This window comes from Pinus tabuliformis, chromosome 3_1 (genome assembly GCF_031772625.1).
Source record: "Pinus tabuliformis cultivar Carrire ecotype Pingquan chromosome 3_1, CPIR1, whole genome shotgun sequence".
Classification (NCBI taxonomy): Eukaryota; Viridiplantae; Streptophyta; class Pinopsida; order Pinales; family Pinaceae; genus Pinus; species Pinus tabuliformis.
Window position 1 is genome coordinate 513,284,753 of NC_142301.1, and position 17,476 is coordinate 513,302,228.

The 17,476-nt window shown below is 38.3% G+C and overlaps 2 pseudogenes; both read right to left on the reverse strand.

Annotated features, from left to right (window-relative positions):
* Positions 1 to 8,936: 8,936 nt before the first annotated feature.
* Positions 8,937 to 9,606, reverse strand: LOC149188061 (uncharacterized; annotated as a pseudogene).
* Positions 9,607 to 13,747: 4,141 nt separating this feature from the next.
* Positions 13,748 to 14,417, reverse strand: LOC149188062 (uncharacterized; annotated as a pseudogene).
* Between the last annotated feature and the right edge of the window lie 3,059 nt (positions 14,418 to 17,476).

Genomic DNA, 17,476 nt, shown 5'->3' on the forward strand with positions numbered 1-17,476 from the left:
CTCCAATCATAAATCGAAGTTTAGTAAACTTCGCTTCTGTGAGAGCCTTTGTAATGATGTCTACAACTTGATCATCTATTGAACAATATTGCACTTCAAGAACATGGTCATGAATGAGATTTATGATGAAATGCATGTGTGGTTCAGTGTGTTTGTTGCGCTGATGTTGGACTGGATCTTTGCATAGTTGAATGGAACTTTGATTATCACACCAAAGTGTATTCGAATGCTGCTGTTGAAAACCAAACTCTGACAAGAACTAATAAATCCACAAGGCTTCCTTACTAGCTTCTACGGTGCTACGATACTCTGATTCTGCTGAAGAAAGAGAAATGGCACTTTGTTTCTTGCAACCCCATGTAATAGGTCCAAAACCAAGAGTGAAGACATAACCTACAGTAGACTTTCAATCATCACAGTCACCAACCCAATCGCAATCAATGAAACCAACCAATAGAGGAGATGCTTCTGCACTGTAATGAATCCCAAACTGAACTGTACCTTCAACATAATGAAGTATTCTTTTATCTGCTTTCCAATGAATTTCATGTGGGTTTTTCATAAACCAAGCAATAAGGCCAACAACAAAGGAAAGGTCAGGACGATTATGGGTCAGATACAAAAGTTTTCCTACAAGCTGATGGTATAAGGTAGCATCAACTTTAGGGGAACTACAAGGAACTAAAATTTTGTCTCCAAACTGAAAAGGAGAAGGGGTTGGCTTACAGTCTTCCATGTGAAGGTAACATAGAAGATCACAGACATACTTGGACTAGGAAAGGGAAATACCTTCCTTGGATTGCAAGACTTGAAGACCAAGAAAATAATGTAGGTGTCCTACGTCTGTCATTTCAAACTACTTTTTAAGGCTAGACTTCACATGGTTTATAAGGTTGGGATCAATACCAGTAAGGATAAGATCATCAACATAAAGAACAAGAATGATAAGAGACTTACCCACTTTCTTGGTGTAGACAGTATTGTCAGAATGACACCTAGAAAAGCCAGTATCTAAAAGAAAGCTATCCATTTTGGCATACCAAGCCTGAGGGGATTGCTTGAGACCATAAAGGGATTTCTTAAGCCGACATACAAGGCTAGAGTCTGATTGTATAAATCCAGGAGGTTGTTCCATATAGATTTCTTCATGCAAGTCCCCATGCAAAAAGATAGATTTAACATCCATATGATGGACTTCACATTTGAAAGAGGCAGCAAGGGAAAGAACAAGGTAGATAGAGTTCATTTTGGCAACAGGGGAGAAGGTTTCAGTATAGTCAATGCCTTCAACTTGTGAAAAACCCTTAGCAACAATACAAGCTTTATGTTTATCAAATTTTCCATTTGGTCCATACTTGGTTCTGTAAACCCATTTGCATCTAATAAGTTTTCATCCCTTTGGAAGAGGAACAAGATCCCATGTATCATTTGACAATAATTAATGATATTCTTCATTCATCGCTGCATCCCAATCTAGATGGCCTGAAGCTTCTTCAAAGGTATCAGGATCATAATTTGCTGGAGCTTGAGCCAGTAAAGAAGAGGCTCTATCAAACTGAGAATGAGTGCGACGCTAATTTGTAGGATCACCTGCAAGAGTACTTGTTGCATCCCGAGTCGCGAACCCATTTTGGAAGCTGAGGAGCTGAAGGAGGATCCTAAGAAGGTGGGGGAGGATCTTCATCCTCGCTCTCATCATTTGAAGAATAAATATTTTTAGAAGTAGAAGGGAAAAAGAGAGGTGGCACATCCGTCGAACTAGGCTCGTACGCCAATATATTTTTAGCAAACTTTACGTCTCTTCTAATGATAACATTTTTGGACTTAAGTGGAATAAATCTATATCCTTTGACATCTTCAGAATATTGAACAAAAATACATTTTTCACTCTTAGGTTCTAAGGCTTTGTGTTTCTCATTGGGAGTATGGGCCCATGCTACACTTCCAAAAAAATGAAAGTGACTTATATCTAGTTTAATTGAGCTCCATGCTTCTTCTGGAGTGATATTATTTAAAACCTTAGTGATTTACTATGTAATTTGCACAATTAATTGCTTCTGCCCAAAAATTAAGACTAAGTCCTTTAGATTGAAGCATACAACTAACCATTTCCTTTAAGGTGAGATTATTCCTTTCAGCTACACCATTTTGTTGTGGAGTATATGGAATAGTACGTTGCATTTGAATTCCATGCTCAGTGCAAAAGTTGATGAATTTGTTGTTAACATATTCTCTGCCATTATCAGATCTTAACTTAAGAATTTGATGTCCAGATTGTTTCTCAACAAAGGCCTTAAAGGTCAAGAACATGTTAAATACTTCACTCTTGAGTTTTACGAAGTATACTCAAGTGTGTCTGGAGAAATCATCAATGAAACTTAAGAAATACTTGTAGCGAGAGAATGAAACACCTGGAAGTGGACCACATAAATCACTATGCACAAGTTGTAAAGGGGTTAAGGTGTGCCACGAGGCACATTTTAAAAAACTATCACGATGATGTTTTTCGAGTACACATCTGGAATAGAGATAGAGTCTTCTTGGAAGGGGGGGGCTACTTGGCTTGGATACTTTTATAAGAGGCTCGGTTGGGCTTAGCTCCCTGGCTGGGCTGGACGCAGTCATTGTCAGAGGGTCCATAGACCATTTCTGCAAGATACCATAAGAAGACCTGTCACCATATTTTATTTACATAGATTTTGAAGGGAGCGATAGTTTAAGTGACCAAATCGCTCATGCCAAAGTTTGCTCACTTCATCATTGTCAGCAACAAATACCGAGGGAAGAGTTGATGACCCAAAGTTGTTTAACTTATACAACCTTGTAGAATCATCAGCAATGCCAGTAGCTAAAATCTGTCTAGGATCTCTTACGCCCTTAATTACAACACCATGAGGTGAAAATTCAACGATTTTACCTTCACCTGAATGAGTTATCTAATATACAAATAGAAGGTTGCTGGATAAGATTGGAACACATAATACATGATTAAATTGACCATTGTCTAGATGAATAGTTCTAGTCCCTACAACACTAAGAGATCTATCATCACCAACATATAATTTTTTATGTTACAGTCATTTAAGAAGAAAACATGGCTTTGTTTTTGGTCATGTGATAAGAAGCTCTAGAATCAATGAGCCACTCATGAGAATGAGAAGAAGAAGATACATTTAGTGCGTAACCAAATCGAGATTCTTGATAACCACATGCAAAAAGTGTTATTCCCGAAGATGAAGTTGAAGTTGAAGAATGCTCCAAATGGATGTTATGCTTCATCATTGCTGCTTCCAAGGCTTCCCTCTTCTTAAAGCATTTGGATTCTAAGTGGCCATCTCGATTACAAAAGTTGCAATGTCTATCAGTATTCTTCCCTTTGTTTTTATTTTCCTTATCATTTTGAGACTGAAATTTCTTAGGACCCTTGTTTGGTTTAGGACCATTCTTTTTAGGATACTGCTTCTTAGGATTCTTTGAATTTGGTTGTTGCTGGGTGGCTAAGGCTTTCTTAGAATAGTTTCCATGATTAAGAAGACCAAGATGTAAGAGTTTTTCTTGTTCTCTTATTAAAGAATCAGAAAAGGCATCAAAATAGGGGGAGTTGTAGCCGTGTCCTTGAGAAATGAAGGCTTCTCTAGTAGAATGCAAGGTGGAAAGAAACACAGAGTAGGCTAGTCCCAAATTAGTAAGAATGGAATAGATAAGGCTACCATCTTCTTTCTTAACCATAAAACCTTCCAAGATAAGTCTAAGGGTCTTGAACTTGGAAAAAAAATCTTCAATGGAAGTAAAATTATTGGGGTCCAATGTAAGTAACTCATTTTTGAGTTGATGGGCTCTAATTTCATTTTTAATTCCAAAAACTTTGGTGAGTTGTTTCATTGCTTCATTAGGGGTATCAAGTTATGCGATATGGAATCTAAGGTCTGGAGAAATAAACATCCCTATTAACCCATGTGCTTGATCTTGCCTATTTTCCCATTTGGCTGCCTTATCTTCAACTTTAGGTTTAGTTTCTTGGCCTGAGGCTATTTTGTAAATACCTTTACTTCTAAGTAAATCCACAATGTAGGACCACCATTGGAAATAGTTGGTGTTGTCAAGAATAACTTGGCATGTACTTTCCATTTTAAAAGAAACTAAAGCTGTAGATGCTGAAACTAAGTGTTCCAATGGAAAGATCTCAAAAAAATAGGCCAATTTATTAAAACAACAACAACAACTCTAAAAACGACTTCCGGATGAAGAAGTTATGGCTTTTTAAAGAAAAGTTGTTGAAGATGTTGATGAAGTGTATGAATGTGCGGAAGTGAATGATAATGTTATATTTCAAAAAATCCCCCCCCCCCCCTGCTTTCCAAAATTAGTCTAATTAACTCACTTAAAAAAAAAAAATTTATGTGACCCACTTTTATCAATAAGTGAAAGTCACTTTTACAATGATACTTTATGAGCTACTCACTAAATTGTAACTTAAATAAAAGATAAAGAGACTTTAGAATTATAAGTGACTCACTTTTTATAATGGGTGAGAACACTTTTACATAAAGTAGCTTTAAAACATAAGTTACATGTGCTTTTTGAAAAAGTAACTCAACAAAAAGAAAGACTTGAACCCAAGACCTTTATTCTCATAAAGTCACTTTGGACCAAGTGAGCTAGTTTAAATGGTTAGTAATTTTTGGAAAAGAGGAAGGTGTTTTTTTTTTAGTCTCTAAAGCTTTGGGGTGTGTGCATACTTGAAAAATCTCTTTTTGCCTACAAAAAGAAAACCACACAACCCAACACGGACATGCAAAAAAAAAAAACAAACATTATGGCTTGAAGTTAGCTTTTGCCAAAAACTAAATATTTTCCTCAATGTTTCTGATTTTCCGAGATCACACTAAGGCATGGTGGAAAAGAGCATACGCATGAGAAAAATCCTTCCTTTCTATTTCTGATTTACCCAAATCGCAGGGCAAAGAGCATACACAGAAATGAAAAGCATAGATCCGGTAATAAAAAAACGGAGAGCTAAATAAGCTGAAATAAACAAAGAGATGAATAACTAAAACTGCAAATAAAGACTATATACCTCCATATCTTAAAAATTACGTAGCTAGGGCTACTGAAAACCTTTTCACGTGAAACGAAAGGGGTTCCTTAATGAAACAGATGCTCCTAACACAATAGAGAAGTCCTCTCGGCCCGAAAGCAGTCAGAAATAGTAGATCTAGGAAACAACAGTTGGATGTTGTTGTACCGGCTTCAGAGTTGGATCACCAACGGATGTGGGCCTCAAAGAGATCTTGATACCATGTAGGAATTTACAGGGTAAGTTCATCAGATAGAACAACAAAGGACACCACTCAAAAATAGGTCACAGATCAATACATCAGTATTCTTGACATGGTTAAAACCCTCAAAGAGGGAAACAGTCCATGGCCTGAACCAATGTGGCCACTTCAGACAATTTATTAATAAAAGAAAGAAAATTTACATAATCTTCTCTCATTAACGGTCACCCTACAAATGACCCTCCATGATCTTTAAATAGAGATCATGGACCAATCAAGTGTTAAGCCATAGATCAAGTGTCAGTAATACCGAGGAGAGAAAGAACCATCAAATTACTTAATGGCCAGAACATATCGTGACCATCAAATTGTAAGTTACAAAAGTACATAGTAAAGAAACACACTTTACCTAACTCTACACTAGACCAAGTTATACTTAACTATTTCCTATGTGTCAGAATATCCTAACAACATGGATACACATTATATTTTGAATGTGTTGTGTATGAGGAATATGAATCCTGAGAATGATAATCCCCTAGTGTGGGTAGGGTTATCCATCCTGTTGTCACTCACTACAAAATGCATTTTCAATTGTCCAAAGAGTAAATGAGCAGAGAAGTTTGCAGTTGTCTTCCAAGCATCAAAAGGACTCAAAGTCTAAATTAGACCCTCTCCATTGGAAAGTTTTCTAAAGAAGCTTTCCAACGATATGTAGAATTAAAAAAATGGACTCCTAGATCAAAAGATATGGTCTTCTGAATTTTTAAGGATTCAAGCCTTAGAAAGAAGGAATATCAAAGGTCCAATATCAGAGATCACATATTGGAAGTCTAGTGACATTAGAGATTGGAAATCGCACATCAGAGAAACATGGCATATTGCCACATCACATATGAGAGGTTTTATATATCGGAGATCATGGAAAATTGGCGATCACATATCAGTAATCACAACATCAACACATCGATGGTCGACAATTGGAACTTCAAGTAGATTGGAACATTGATGGTCGGAAATCAAAACTTCTGAATGTGACAACCTTAAAAGGTTGTGATACTCATAAAGTTCCAATATAGTGTAAAACCTTCAAGGAACTCAAATAAAGGTTTACAAAGGATTTCCTCACAAAACCAAGGGCAAACATGCCTTTTTCTCTCTCCTCCAGCATGACATGTGGTAGTCAGTTATGGAATTTTGACAGGTGCTAAGGGGGAAAATTAGGGTGACATGTGTCACCACTCATGCGGTGCCACGTGGCAGTGATGATGTCCTAATCGGAGATTGGCATATTAGGATTGTGAAATATTGCAACTCCAATGTTAATCCTCCGACTGGAAACCTTCATTAAGAGGGGCTCCGATATTAGGGCTAGCACATGGTCTAGAAGAGTTAAAGAACCAAGGGGCGCAAAGAACTTTAAAAGGAAAAATGACCCCCGGTAGGAGTCTAAATGCCTTAGCGCCTTAAGGCTAAGAAACATGTCACAACCTCAGTCCTATGATGAAGAAATATAGAAATGGGACTAAGAAAAAGGGGCCAAAGGAACATCATAATTCTCTATTTTGTAATTTTTTTAAGAATAAAAGTTCCAATAACTTAAAAGCTCCAGTATAGAATTATGGCAATGTTACTCGGCATATCAGGCCCTGCTAGTGTAATACATGGAAGGTAAGAGATGAATGAGTCAACAACTGTGATTTTGTGACACCACCAAGGCCACCACTACTAATTGCTCTTGGCTCTAGAAGGTGGGAAGTTCAAGCGGTTAAGGTGGAAAGTGATAGGCTAACCAGTCGAGTCAATGAAGAGGAAGAATCATGGTAGAGACGTGGTCTAATCAAAGGCCATCACAGGAATGGAAGGGAGATATTTTCCTCCATCACTATTCAATTTTCCCTTATTTCTATTTTTCTGGATTTTTTGTATTTTAAAGAATGAAATCAAATCCGATTACAATGATTTGGGCAGTAGGCCTTCACACGCCAAGATAGCTAGTCGATCAAAGAGCTGGAGCTCAAGATCAGATATTTTGTAACTATTTTTCAGGCTCTCCCTCTCCTTATAAAAAAGGGAAGAAACAAATAACATAGGTTCCTGAATTTTGCACCCAAGAGGCTCGAATTATGTGGTTCCACATTGGTTCTATTTACCTGTTCATGAGGGCCTTGAGCTATAGATTGATGAATGTAAATGGAATGGTGATTTGGACTGCATCTTAAAGGTTAATGAAATTTTTTTGTTGATTCCTATCAGAGCAATGCACAATATGTTTCCCTCCTTTGTTTATCACTTCACGTATGTCTCTCTTCCATTGAAATAGTGTAATGAAGCTCTTGGTTTCACTCTTATTCATGCTTGTATATTTGTTGCTAAGTCATAATGGTACCTGTGTTAACTACATATTTACTTATATACCATATTTACTTATGTACCTGTAACGTGCGCAAATTTACTTATTTTTATTTGGTGACAAATGTATGCATGATGCATAGAGCTTGGGACCTTAATTAGCACTCCACACTTTTTGCATTTTCATCTCTTCACCTTTCCATATCTCTACTGGATATTGTTGCCTAGGATTATGTGCTATGCCCATCCCTCTGCATTGATTCCTCTCCTTTCCTTCCTCCTATTCACCTATAGTACAACAAAAATGTTAAGCTGCCTATTGTTGTGTGTAGGCCACCAGAACCAAGGCATTCCTCTAAGAGATTAGCCATATTTACCCCCTGAGTATTTAGATTTTTGTATTTGCTTGAGTTTTCCTTGATGAAATACTATTGAACCTGTTAGCGCTTGAAATTTCACCTCAGGCTGAGAAAGGCAAACTCCAAGGCAACATCAAACCACTTAGCCTCGTAGCTAGCCCTACGGGGCAGGAGAGGGCTCTCTCCGGTCTATCTCAGCAAAAGTTTTCTAAAAGGGGCTGAGATGACTTAAAAAGAAACTGATTTTAGGCTAGTAAATTGATAAAAAAGGGGTTTTTAATAAAATGATGGGGTTTTTCTGGGCTGCATGGGCAAAGTAACAGCTTGAGCAGAGAAATGTAATCAAGAACATAGATTATCCCCTGAGGCAAGGTAGGCAAGAAATTTAACATCAAATTGAGATTAAATGGAATGGCAAGACTGTTGAGGAGCTGACAAGGGCATAGAAGATGAATCCTTGTCAAACAGAAGAAAACATTGAATATGAACAAACTTAAAGGCAGAGCATAAAAATTATGAATTCTACCTTAACACTTCATTTGTTCAAATGGAAACGATCATGAAATGAAATGAAAACATAACAGGCTACATATGAAACAGAAGGAAAACTTATGCTAAATTTCATACCACAGGAATCTCAAAAGCCAGAGCTGTGTATTTTCATTAAAATCTCTGTCAAAACTGTACAATGGGAGCTCTCTGTTCTCCACCAGCTCTCAGAACTCTCTCTCCCCCCTCACCTTTACAAATGATTTTTAATACATTAAATAAGACTGTTGTAGGAGAAAACAGATCAACCCAAAAACCTGGGCGCTGTTTCACCTGAAGTTACATAAATAGAACAAAGAACAACTTTCTCCGCGAAATTCTCTAACCAAAAAGACTAAAAATTGGAGCGCAGACCCCATTGTGTGACTAACTGAGGTCATAGATAAGAATACGAATCCTATTCTTCTGGTAACAGATGTCTTTGTTTATTTTTAGCTGAAGTGAAGGGCCAGGTGTCAAGGATGTGCGCCAAATTCTTCTCTGTTCCGATCAGTGGATCTACTCGTGATGGTGATATGCTGGAAATTATGTATCTTAGTTTGCTAGTGTAGAAATTCATTGCAGATATATTTCTTTTCTGCAACAGTAAGCATTACTGCCTTCATCTGGTTCTTGCGTGCGATAAGCATCAAAAATTTGCCAAGCCCTCTTCCTTGCACACATTTCTGTAACTGAAGTTTATAAACATAGACTACAGGAATTTCTTCCTCAACAATGAATCGATAATGCACAAAAGCAACCACAGGGTCTCCATCACCTGTCCATTGACACTCATGCACCTCTTCCTTATTATTTATATTGCAAAGATGTTCATTGTCAGCACTTTGAATACTCCGCACAAAAATATATCGCGCTTCAGGAGCAACCATTTCTCTGCGTTTTATTTTCTCTTACGCGGCCCATTCGGGTACATATGCACTCTGCATATTCACCTACAAAAGCTCTTGGATGTAACGTTTTAGTGAGGAGGACAAATGTTCTCCTGATCCTGATCCCAGACGAACTAATAGGCCATTTCGGTCATATGCATGAAAAGTTGGGAAGTCGACGAGATGATCATCTTTCATATCTATACAACTGCATTACAATCAAAATTGCAAGAGGTTCCCAAATATTCTCAAACAAAGAAGCTCCAGGCTTTCGACCCTGTATATGGATAAAGCAATATCCTTCTAGAGAGCCACATCTGCAAACTTGGGAAGCTGCTCAAAACATAGGTGAAGATAAAGACCAGCATGGCATAAATCAGTAAAGGTAGCCACAAACGCTTCCTTGTCTTTTCCAGCAGTTGTCGGCCTATGATCCAAACCAAAAGAAAGATGAGGTAGCCAAATGCTATGTAATTAGGATTGAGCACGTATAGTGTGACAAGTATGGTCAAACATGCAATGTAGGTCCCACAGGAGCGATATGTTGCTTGAAACATTTGGCCTATGGTGAGAAGATATTTTTTTTTTATCCAGTTCACATGCTGAGTGTGGTGTGGATCACTATCTGTCAAATTCTAGGATGAACATATTGTCCACAGTACAGATTTGTTGAACCCATCTTTCATGAAGCCAAAACCAAATGGTGATTGCGGGCTACACTTCAGAATCACAGAAAATGAATGGAGTGCTTCTATGCCATGATCTTGAACTGCAGAAAAGCATAATAATACTGCAATGCCTAGAAAATCCCAAAGACTTGCATGACTTGATACACCATAGTGAAGGAGAATTGACCTTATTGAATCCCCTTTGCTGTCCAGAACCTCCGAAAATAGATCTAGCTGGAGTAGGTACAAAAATGAAAAATGTAATTCACAAAGGAGAACTAGAAGCTTCCGTGTTTGTCTGCCCACTATTGACCTCATCAAATATATCAAGAAAAACACCATATAAAAGGTATGGAGTAGCCCAGGTTTCACTCCCAAAAGGAATATAAGCAACAAAGAAATTGAACGTGAGATCTTGCGGAAACACCATGCAACTACAGCAAAAATCAAAACCTTTTTTTTTTCTGTTGCCCTTCCATCTTATGTTCATCTTTGCATGATCTCAAGTTGTCATTTTTCAGGCTCCAAATGCAATTACTCACATAGATAACCACTGCCACAAGAGTACCAAGAAAAAACTGGGCAAAAATGAATAGCCCTGGAATAGAGTAATGGAAAAGCCCAATTGCGTCCCAAATTTTAGTATCCTTTTTTACTCTCCTTCCTCCACACATTAAAAGTTGCGTTGAATGCATATGTTAATGCAAGAGCAAGAAGAGACACGGGAAAACCATATGTGAAGAAATTGATGACAATATGCTGGAAAATGACACCCTTTGCCACCTCCTCATTCCACATAGGAATGGATATTGATTCAGGAGATGAAATTAATTGCTGAGGAGGCAGAAGATGCTGTGTCATATTATTGCTTGACTGCGACAACAGGTACTCATTGCAAGTTACTCTTGAAGTCCTTACAAGAGAAAACCTTACAGATTCCACTTTCTCCAAATCATGTAGGGCACTGCAAAGCAAAATATAGAAAATCAGAGGGGAAACTCCAGAAATAATTTCTGGCCATCCCATGTCCCTTGACACTTTATAGAGACCGATGTACTCAGCTGCCGTTGAAATTGGTTCATGTCTTCTGTTTGCTCCAGCATGTGCACTTCTCCGGAGCCAGTTACACGGAGATATCTTGGATAAATGTCAAACACGTTGACTGCATTACTTGTCCCATTCAAAACATCTAGTAAGCCTGAAGAGTTAACTGATTTAGTTGGATTGTATTTTACAACCTCCTTTCCTTTTGGTCTTTCCCTTGTGAACTCAAATTCCTCATAGACAAATTTCATGAGACTCTTAACCGTTGAAGGTGGAACCGACCAATATGTGTTTGCATCAGCTTGACAACAAATCAATTGAATATCTTCGGAGTTATATGTTTTCAGATAACCATCAGGATCCAGGTTATTCCCTGCTGCTAAGATATCCTCCCAAGAAAGACAACGACAAAGACTGTTTTGGTAGAGTGTCAATCTACCGCCTCCTGTTTTGATATCAATCTGGGCGCTTACATCTTTAATTGGATTTGCAATGTTAGTTGGATTGCCACTACTGTACATCAACATAGGAGCCCAAAGGACACACATCAGAACTAGGAACAGACATATGCCACTGCAAAATTTCCTTGCCTTACTTTGCTTTTCACCTAGCCGATGCTCTGTTCTGGAAAAGTGTTATATCACACTTGACCAGATACAAACTTGCTGAAGAAGAATCAATCTCTCATTGACTGACAAGACGGAGTCTAACATCGGCTCCACTTGGGATGGTAGCTGCCGCTTTTTGGAGGTGCCAAGAACCGCAGAACTTTGGGAGAGCAGACAGTTCCTCCATCCATTGGGCAATGGAGTCCATTATTTCAACAAATCAACACAACTTTTGACTCAATTTTCAAACTTAAACTGAACTCAAACTGATTTGATCTCAAGACCGAAATGACTGAAAAACTGACTTAGGAAACCTCACACTAAAACTATAATGAAACTGGAACAAAATGCTGCCTTATGGCTGCTTATTTATTTACAAAATCTACCCTACTTTGCTGTAAAAATACTAGATCAGGTAATACTGAAGTGCCAGATCAACCATTCAAGTAAACCTGAGAATGATGCCGCTCGAGAATGCTTCCGCGAGGATGCAGATGTAATTGCTGGCAGCCCTTCATGCACGTAATGAGCTTGGTCACGTACAAGACAGCCTGATCTATCAATCAAACTAAAAAACATTTCCATGTATGTTGCCATTGGATCGCGGAAGCCAGACTCTGTTGGCTGCCCCAACTCTGCAATACATACTTCCAGCTACACATTGTCAATGTAAACATCTGTAGGCAAATCTGTTATTTCTTGTTTCGAAGGAGGAAGGATTTCCAAGAACTTTTTAGGGTCTTGAAAATCATATGATTGGATCTGCTCATCTAAACACTGAATCTCCTTCTCAAGTTTTTCAACAATTAACTCACAGACACCAATTTTAGTTTCAAGATGAAACTTCGGAGATTTCAAACATTGAAGGAAGGCACTGAAAAATTCTTCATTAATTTCAATATCCACTAACCACTCTCTAACTTCGTTTAGAGCTTCACAAAGTGCAGGGTTTGCCACATACCCCACCATTTCATAAATGGATCAGCGAGCACTGGACTGTCTGGATTGAGTTGGAGTCGCCAGGTGAATGGTTCAGCCTGCATATGTGTCTGACTGCTGTCCACCAATAGCATCAGATCTGCAATTTGATTTCATGTACTGGGACAAGACAATCAACAAGTCGAATGTTCTCCTCAGTATGGTCGCCAATATGTTAGCGCTTGAAATTTCACCTCAGGCTGAGAAAGGAAAACTCCAAGGCAACATCAAACCACTTAGCCTCGTAGCTAGCCCTACGGGGCAGGAGAGGGCTCTCTCCGGTCTATCTCAGCAAAAGTTTTCTAAAAGGGGCTGAGATGACTTAAAAAGAAACTGATTTTAGGCTAGTAAATTGATAAAAAAGGGGTTTTTAATAAAATGATGGGGTTTTTCTGGGCTGCATGGGCAAAGTAACAGCTTGAGCAGAGAAATGTAATCAAGAACACAGATTATCCCCTGAGGCAAGGTAGGCAAGAAATTTAACATCAAATTGAGATTAAATGGAATGGCAAGACTGTTGAGGAGCTGACAAGGGCATAGAAGATGAATCCTTGTCAAACAGGAGAAAACATTGAATATGAACAAACTTAAAGGCAGAGCATACAAATGATGAATTCTACCTTAACACTTCATTTGTTCAAATGGAAACGATCATGAAATGAAATGAAAAACATAACAGGCTACATATGAAACAGAAGGAAAACTTATGCTAAATTTTATACCACAGGAATCTCAAAAGCCAGAGCTGTGTATTTTCATTAAAATCTCTGTCAAAATTGTACAATGGGAGCTCTCTGTTCTCCACCAGCTCTCAGAACTCTCTCTCCCCCCTCACCTTTACAAATGATTTTTAATACATTAAATAAGACTGTTGTAGGAGAAAACAGATCAACCCAAAAACCTGGGCGCTGTTTCACCTGAAGTTACATAAATAGAACAAAGAACAACTTTCTCCTCGAAATTCTCTAACCAAAAAGACTAAAAATTGGAGCGCAGACCCCATTGTGTGACTAACTGAGGTCATAGATAAGAATACGAATCCTATTCTTCTGGTAACAGATGTCTTTGTTTATTTTTAGCTGAAGTGAAGGGCCAGGTGTCAAGGATGTGCACCAAATTCTTCTCTGCTCCGATCAGTGGATCTACTCGTGATGGTGATATGCTGGAAATTATGTATCTTAGTTTTCTAGTGTATAAATTCATTGCAGATATATTTCTTTTCTGCAACAGTAAGCATTATTACCTTCATCTGGTTCTTGCGTGCGATAAGCATCAAAAATTTGCCAAGCCCTCTTCCTTGCACACATTTCTGTAACTGAAGTTTATAAACATAGACTACAGGAATTTCTTCCTCAACAATGAATCGATAATGCACAAAAGCAACCACAGGGTCTCCATCACCTGTCCACTGACACTCATGCACCTCTTCCTTATTATTTATATTGCAAAGATGTTCATTGTCAGCACTTTGAATACTCCGCACAAAAATATATCGCGCTTCAGGAGCAACCATTTCTCTGCGTTTTATTTTCTCTTATGCGGCCCATTCGGGTACATATGCACTCTGCATATTCACCTACAAAAGCTCTTGGATGTAACATTTTAGTGAGGAGGACAAATGTTCTCCTGATCCTGATCCCAGACGAACTAATAGGCCATTTCGGTCATATGCATGAAAAGCTGGGAAGTTGACGAGATGATCATCTTTCATATCTATACAACTGCATTACAATCAAAATTGCAAGAGGTTCCCAAATATTCTCAAACAAAGAAGCTCCAGGCTTTCGACCCTGTATATGGATAAAGCAATATCCTTCTAGAGAGCCACATCTGCAAACTTGGGAAGCTGCTCAAAACATAGGTGAAGATAAAGACCAGCATGGCATAAATCAGTAAAGGTAGCCACAAACGCTTCCTTGTCTTTTCCAGCAGTTGTCGGCCTATGATCCAAACCAAAAGAAAGATGAGGTAGCCAAATGCTATGTAATTAGGATTGAGCACGTATAGTGTGACAAGTATGGTCAAACATGCAATGTAGGTCCCACAGGAGCGATATTTTGCTTGAAACATTTGGCCTATGGTTAGAAGATATTTTTTTTTTATCCAGTTCACATGCTGAGTGTGGTGTGGATCACTATCTGTCAAATTATGGGATGAACATATTGTCCACAGTACAGATTTTTTGAACCCATCTTTCATGAAGCCAAAACCAAATGGTGATTGCGGGCTACACTTCAGAATTGCAGAAAATGAATGGAGTGCTTCTATGCCATGATCTTGAACTGCAGAAAAGCATAATAATACTGCAATGCTTAGAAAATCCCAAAGACTTGCATGACTTGATACACCATAGTGAAGGAGAATTGACCTTATTGAATCCCCTTTGCTGTCCAGAACCTCCGAAAATAGATCTAGCTGGAGTAGGTACAAAAATGAAAAATGTAATTCACAAAGGAGAACTAGAAGCTTCCGTGTTTGTCTGCCCACTGTTGACCTCATCAAATATATCAAGAAAAACACCATATAAAAGGCATGGAGTAGCCCAGGTTTCACTCCCAAAAGGAATATAAGCAACAAAGAAATTGAACGTGAGCTCTTGCGGAAACACCATGCAACTACAGCAAAAATCAAAACCTTTTTTTTTTCTGTTGCCCTTCCATCTTATGTTCATCTTTGCATGATCTCAAGTTGTCATTTTTCAGGCTCCAAATGCAATTACTCACATAGATAACCACTGCCACAAGAGTACCAAGAAAAAACTGGGCAAAAATGAATAGCCCTGGAATAGAGTAATGGAAAAGCCCAATTGCGTCCCAAATTTTAGTATCCTTTTTTACTCTCCTTCCTCCACACATTAAAAGTTGCGTTGAATGCATATGTTAATGCAAGAGCAAGAAGAGACACGGGAAAACCATATGTGAAGAAATTGATGACAATATGCTGGAAAATGACACCCTTTGCCACCTCCTCATTCCACATAGGAATGGATATTGATTCAGGAGATGAAATTAATTGCTGAGGAGGCAGAAGATGTTGTGTCATATTATTGCTTGACTGCGACAACAGGTACTCATTGCAAGTTACTCTTGTAGTCCTTACAAGAGAAAACCTTACAGATTCCACTTTCTCCAAATCATGTAGGGCACTGCAAAGCAAAATATAGAAAATCAGAGGGGAAACTCCAGAAATAATTTCTGGCCATCCCATGTCCCTTGACACTTTATAGAGATCGATGTACTCAGCTGCCGTTGAAATTGGTTCATGTCTTCTGTTTGCTCCAGCATGTGCACTTCTCCGGAGCCAGTTACACGGAGATATCTTGGATAAATTTCAAACACGCTGACTGCATTACTTGTCCCATTCAAAACATCTAGTAAGCCTGAAGAGTTAACTGATTTAGTTGGATTGTATTTTACAACCTCCTTTCCTTTTGGTCTTTCCCTTGTGAACTCAAATTTCTCATAGACAAATTTCATGAGACTCTTAACCGTTGAAGGTGGAACCGACCAATATGTGTTTGCATCAGCTTGATAGCAAATCAATTGAATATCTTCGGAGTTATATGTTTTCAAATAACCATCAGGATCCAAGTTATTCCCTGCTGCTAAGATATCCTCCCAAGAAAGACAATGACAAAGACTGTTTTGGTAGAGTGTCAATCTACCACCTCCTGTTTTGATATCAATCTGGGCGCTTACATCTTTAATTGGATTTGCAATGTTAGTTGGATTGCCACTACTGTACATCAACATAGGAGCCCAAAGGACACACATCAGAACTAGGAACAGACATATGCCACTGCAAAATTTCCTTGCCTTACTTTGCTTTTCACCTAGCCGATGCTCTGTTCTGGAAAAGTGTTATATCACACTTGACCAGATACAAACTTGCTGAAGAAGAATCAATCTCTCATTGACTGACAAGACGGAGTCTAACAGAACCAAGCCCCTGGATTATTTCTTTTCAAACTACATGACATATGGAATGCATCATAAAGCCCTTAGACAATATTCATAAGCACTCCTCTCTTTAATATGTCTTAGGCATTGGTGTTCAATCAACCCAGAGGTTGTATCTAGGAGGCTTGTATATCTCTTGAAGCACTTGTGCGACAGGTGATAGAAAAAGCGACAACATATTTATGGTGGTGTTGCCAGGGACGAATCATAATATTTTTCCTAGGTACGACAATTTTTACATTCCCTTTGTTGGGTGAGCAAGGGAAGTGTGGGTTGAAGATCTCTCACCTTAGCGGCTCCATTATTTGAATATATTGTAAACATCTTGGTGACTCCACTGTTTGAATCTTATTATAAAAACCTTAGTGACTCCATTGTCTATATATTTATTTCATCATCCTAGCTTTAAAGAGGCCTCATACTTGCTCTGATGCTAATCAACAGAAAAATTCCCCTACATTTGAACTTGAGATCACTCACCTAAAGGAGTTTTTAAAATGGCCATTCCTACATTCTTGGCAAAAATAGTTGCCCCACTGGATTTTTCTTCTATTGCTGGCTATCCCCATCATGTCCTTAATTTTCATGAATGGTATACATATTTGCTTACATTTAATGGAAACACAAGTAGAAGGTCGGATCAACACCTCAAGGCTTTTCATGAATGCATGGAACAACAGGGTATTGTTTTTGAAGATGTGAAAATGAAATTGTTCATGTATTCTTTAGAGGAAGATTTTAGAGTTTGGTACAAAACAATACCTCGTGGCAGCATATATTCTTTAAATAGCTTTGATGTAGCCTTTAATCA